Source organism: Saccostrea cucullata, unplaced genomic scaffold, assembly GCF_032062105.1.
Source record: "Saccostrea cucullata isolate Sc308-1 unplaced genomic scaffold, CSIRO_AGI_Scuc_v1 ctg7875, whole genome shotgun sequence".
Classification (NCBI taxonomy): domain Eukaryota; kingdom Metazoa; phylum Mollusca; class Bivalvia; order Ostreida; family Ostreidae; genus Saccostrea; species Saccostrea cuccullata.
The window spans coordinates 24149-30096 of record NW_026927444.1 but is presented as its reverse complement, the minus strand read 5'-3'; the positions used below and the strand labels follow the sequence as shown (position 1 = coordinate 30096).

Below are 5948 nucleotides of genomic sequence, written 5' to 3'. Positions count from 1 at the left end.
AGTTGATTCCATCTACAAAAGAAAGATACAAAATAAATCCAGCTAACAACTTCATTTAAAACAAGTTCATTTTGACACAAATGTTACTCATGCTGAGACAGTGTTTCACAGCCCTGAGCCAAAGTCACACCTTCAATGTCAAGGTCAAGGTAAAATTTGATGGAGTTTTCAGGTCTGTATTTCTATATGCCTCATTGAACAGCTTCATACTTGGCATACAATGCTCCTAATGATAAGGTGGTGTGCCATGACCCTAACTCAATGTCAAACTTCAATGCTAAGGTCACAGTAGACTTCAATGAAATTGTCTTATCTGAAATGCATTTCATACCTGCCTCAAAAGCACAGCTTACATGACACAAATGTGCCTCATGATATCAGTCTTTAACAACCTTTGACAGAAGACCAGGTGAGCAATATGGGCCCATTTTTGGCTTCTTGTCTGGGTTTGAAATATGAAGTTCATAGGTCAAATGGATTTAAGTTATTGAGTCACAATCCTTTCAAGTTTGAAGTTTCCAGGACATATACAGACCTTGAGACGTGCTACTCCCCAAAAAAGCGTGTAACTTTCGTGCACTTTCCGTTTCATGCAAACCGTGTAGCGTTTCGTGAAAACCGTGCAGTTTCGTGCAAACTGTTTGGCGTTTCGTGTAAACCGTGTAGCGTTTCGTGTAAGCTCCAAAGCGTTTCGTGCAAACCGTGTAGCGAGCGTGTAAGAACCGTGTGAGAAACGTGCGACTTTCGTGTAAGAACCGTGTGAGAAACGTGTGACTTTCGTGCAAGAATCGTGTAAGATTCATTCGGAAGTCATTTCATTTTAAATATGGCTATCGATGAGACAGGATGTAAAATTGTATTAGTATTTTATTATTGAATTAGTTATGCTTGTGATATTTTAGGAGTAAAAACGAACAAAAAAAAAAGGAACAGCAAAATTAAATTTCACGGTAATGTATAATATATATTTGTTTGTTTTCTTTTCCTTCTAAAGAAAATGTGTTCTAATTAATCAACGATGTACAACAATTTTAAGGGCATTGAATTCAATATACTATCAACGCGATCATGGCTTCTTCAATATTTTTTCTTAAATATAAAGAAAGAAATACCGGTATTAATTTTTTTAATTTAAAGCAAAAAAATATATCAGGACTCCGCTCTTGTCTTTACATTTAAAGTACGTTAAAGAAAGTTTTGAAACGATGTACCATTTAATACTTTTTAATACATAAAACTTCTTGCTCATTATTGTCAAATAAATGGACTTTATAATTTTAATTCACATGCGCTGACGACCACATGTTTAATAACGAGGGGGAGGGGGGGGGGGCTTGAATTAAATTACTAGTATAGTCTTTCATTTTTTGTTGGAATTTCAATCTAATGTAAGTTTAAATAAATGCTTAATTTTCTATTCCTTTTTTTTAACCCTTTGTTAAATATGTGCGCAGAAACACCCCTTAAAATTGTAATGGAATCTTCTTTCCGCCTTTTGTAATAAAGGTCATATACAACAGCGATCACGAGCTCCGAGTGCATGGCAACTGAAAACCTGTTTTGCTATATGTACGTGTTGAGTTCTTGGCTTAATGACACCTGAAACTTATTTTTATTTCGTCTAGATATTTCAGTTTTCTTTTAATATACCTGAATGCCGGTGTAAAGATCGATCTACATTGTATGTACTATGTATAGTCAAATGCCGCGACTATTTTAATTAATGTTCACATATATACATACGTTTGGTCGGGTTTTGAAATGAAAGATTTTACATTATGATGGTTATACTGATGTTATTTGATAAGCTTCATGTAAAAAGAGAAAGAGAATAAAAATAGATTAAGACATCACATATAACCCCCCCCCTTTACCAGTTTCCCTCCTATACATGCTTACGTAAGATAATTTAAAAAAGTATCAATTATCATTAGTAGAGTATATAGGCAAATTTTATTACTTAATCAAAATCAAGAAAAATAATCCGCCTATGGAAATCAAACACAATATAATCAATATTATCTGAAATCAATCAGTTCATATTCCTGCAGTAAGTTATATTGAAATGAATGACTAATATATAAAAGAAATATATTTTATCAAACAGTCATTCATGATATCGGCATTTCGCTTTTAAGCAGTTAGATAAATAAATACGAAATGACAATTATTTATTAGTAAATTACAACTGTCAGAGTATTAAAAATTTCTATCGGTTTATATAATACTAGTGTACTGATATTTAATTTAAACAGTTGCTAAATATGGCTTTGTGAAAAATTTCCATTTAATTAATAATAAAACCGTAATAATGCCCGAGATATTCCGAGTAGAAAATCCAAATCGAGGCCAAAACGTGCGGGAATCGTGTACAAAGCGTGTCAGAAACGTGTACAAAGCGTTTCGTGCAGCCTTTCGTGTAAACCGTGCAGCCTTTCGTGCAAAGCGTTTCGTGTAAACCGTGTAGCGTTTCATGCAAACCGTGTAGCGTTTCGTGTAAACCGTGCAGCGTTTCGTGCAAACCGTGTAGCGTTCGTGTACCGTTCGTGCAGCGAGCGTGTGGGGTAGTAGCACGTCTCAGGGTCTGTAGCATTTGAGTTATCTCTCGACAAAATGGATGAACAAAGTGATTACCGGTACTCTTTGAGGCTGGGCTCTTATGAACAAGCTGATGCTCAAAGTAGTTCTAAACAATTCAGTACATGTAAAAAATTCTGTACACAAACCTCTATTTGTTCCATATGCTTTGAATCTGGTTGTACTTCATGGTTATTTGGTAGTTCACATAGCAACTCATCATCATCATGATTCTCCTGAAAGTATTTCATATCTGTTTACAAATTTACATGACCCTACTGCATATAGTTGCTGATTCTTTATGATAAACAAGCTGATGCTAAAAGTAATTTAAAGCAAGATAAGTTTGTGAAACAGTATGCCCCCAGCGTCAACAAATATTGAAAAGCTAGTTTTAGCAAAAAGATCAAGGTCTAAAGGTTACTGACGTTGGTGTAATTTAAAAGAACTTAATTAGTGGATTATGTATACCAAATATGATCTCACAGTTCAAAAGTCATGGTAAAGGTTAAAGCTGACAACAGATAGACAGAAAGGACAAACAAAAATATGTTCATGCTCTTTGGGCATAATAATTCAGTACATGTACATGTAAAAATTTCAATACAAACCTTTATTTGTTCCACATTAATTGGATCTGCTTGTACTTCATGGTTATTTGGTAGTTCACATTGCAACTGATTATCATCATGATTCTCCTGAAAATATTTTAGACCTGTTTACAAACTTACTTGAGCCTATAGCATATATAATGACTGGGATATGATATAAGACATTAAACTGGACAAAGGGGATACTCCAAAGTATTCAGAAATTGTGCCCAACCTGATCAAGGGCTTAGGAGGAATAGCACCCCACCCACTCCTTACTTTTTTGGGAAGTCAAAATTTCCTGTAGTTAAAATTTATAAATCCTGGTTCCCCTCCCCTCCCACTTTAAGGGTCAGGAGCAAATTTTGAAACCAGAGTTGAGTCTGTTATCCTAGTTTTCCTTCCCCTTTTCAAATCAAATCAAATTAGCAACCTCAAGTTTTGTCATCTTGTTTTAGTGTAGCTGCAGAACTGTAGCTCTCCGAAAAAATATATATTGAAAGACCTGAGATAATGAGGTATAGCGGGTATGGCTATGAATTTTATGAAATATTGTTTGAGATATTACTTATCAAAAGAACACCAATATGCAGACATACACGAGTGGAAATCTACCAATTTGACCTTATCAGTGATTGATGAATATGCTCTAAATAATAAAGTCTGAAATATGTGGCATTTTTCAGTTTTTTTTTTTATATATTTTCTGTGCCAGGAAAACGTCAGAACCAGCGCCATTACGAAAACTGGAAATTTCGCTATTTCCAGTCAGAGTTGATTTCCCATACCTGGGAACCGCATTAAATGCCGTTGTCACAATTTATCAATGGCACAATGCTTTTAGTACTTGATAATATCAATGAAAAGAAAATAATCACTCATCATTTCGATACAGGACTTGTATATTTTTTTTTAATTTGTAAACGCACGAAATGAAAACAAATCTCGACAGTCAGAGAAAATGTTTCCATCGGATCATATATTTACAAACAAACCATAAAAACTATATTGGTAAGTACTAGAGGCATTGTACTATTGATAAATTGTGAGTTTGACAAGTAATTGCAAGTATCGAAAATACACCCGAGAATGCCGCCTCTGCTTGGAATTCCCAGTTTTCGTAAAGGCCCCGGTTCTGGCGTTTTCCTCGCACGTAAAATATAGAAATAGTTAAAAAGCCAGGAAAACGTCAGATATTTCGGACTATAATTAGTACTTTTCAGTCACCTACAAACTCTTGATGCTGTCATGTCCTCTGTAACCGCACAAGACCTGCTTTATACATCTTTCCACATGGTGTTTTTCTTCTCCGACTTCTGCTGCAACACCACTGTCTGTTCTTTATCAGCAAGAGAGTTCCACAAAAGGGAGATAATCGCTCACGCGTTTTCATATTTGTGGTACATTCTAAATCAAATTATTTGCTTTAGAGTACCCAACTACCTTTTTTTATTATTGGATTTATAACTTCAAAGCTCGTAGTTTCTATTGCATGTATGATTATGATAGAGTTTGGTTGCGTTTTTGTGTAAAATATTTATAAAAATCATGCTGATTTTACAGCATTTGGTAGAAACAAAGCAAAGTAGGCCCCAATGCTTTAAAATAAACATGGGAAAAATTAAATCTCCCATATATATTGAAATTAAGAAAAACATAGTTTGATTCTGTAATTAATTTTGACAGGGTTATCAATAATCAAATTTCACACTTTTCGAGCATTAAAATCGCCGTTGCTATGGTAACAAGGATGATGTGACCCAAATAACTCATGTTTGAAAGGACATTCATCTATACTTCCATGCACCCAAATATTAAAGCAAAATATTTTTTTTCACATTCCACTCACTTTATATACAATACTCAATGGTTACTGACACGGCCTCTTAAAGGGCAATAACTCATATAAGGGGTCATCAGATTCTTATGCACTTATACAGTGAAGTTAGGTCTAAAGACCCTTAAGACATTAGTGAAGGTTTGGTGTCTCTAGGGTCTACAGTTTCCGAGGAGTAGCGATAACAAGGTTTTTCGCACAAGGGGCAATAACTTTTAAAAGGTTTAATCTTAGGGGACAAGAATGAAATCTTTGAAACAATTTTAAGAGTACATACTAATGATGCATAGACATTAAGCATATGTTGAAAGACAAAAGAGAAACAAAAAGAGCTAATTTTCTCATTTTTGAAATGAACTTGACCTTTGACCTTTACATGACTTTTAAGATCAAAGGTCAATGAATCTTATGCAGTTGGTCCCATGTCTCTACAACTTCTTGTTTTGAAAATGTTTAATTATTTGTAAAATTCAAAAAGTTTCAGGGGCAATAACTCATTGAAGGGGTCAATTTCGCAATGAATAGATTGAAGAGTCCCCTTTATTAGTCGAAGACATTCGTAAAGGTTTCATACATCTGAGGTTTATGGTTTCTGAGGAGTAGCGATAACAAGCATTTCTTGCGAAAGGGGCAATAACTACGAAAGGGCCCAAGGTTCATTTACGCAGGGTGAACTGCAATTATCTTTTATAGAGTATATTCTTATGGACTATAAATCTTTTTGATATATCTTGAAACAAAAAATCACACGGCGGAAAAATAATAAAAAACTAGGAGACTAATTGTTCTCTGAACAATTAACGGCTTTCCACCTTTTTTAAGTTTTCATGTCATTTGAATTAAAAAAAAAAAAAAAAAAAAAAAAAAAAAAAGTTTATCCAGGTGGGCTTGAACCTAAAACCCTCAGTTTGTAAGTCGGACACGCTAACCATTGAGCCATCAAG

General features: G+C 34.4%; 1 long non-coding RNA gene across 2 annotated transcripts; it reads right to left on the bottom strand.

The window, feature by feature from the left end:
* Positions 1-4497, bottom strand: LOC134274509 (uncharacterized). 2 transcript variants are annotated; one of them, XR_009993634.1, is made up of 4 exons: positions 4395-4497; positions 3189-3275; positions 2727-2813; positions 1-12 (listed from the first exon to the last, which is right to left on the bottom strand). It is a non-coding gene; the product is annotated as an uncharacterized LOC134274509 (long non-coding RNA). The 2 variants fall into 2 exon arrangements; XR_009993633.1 differs by having other exon boundaries at positions 4399-4497.
* Positions 4498-5948: the final 1451 nt, after the last annotated feature.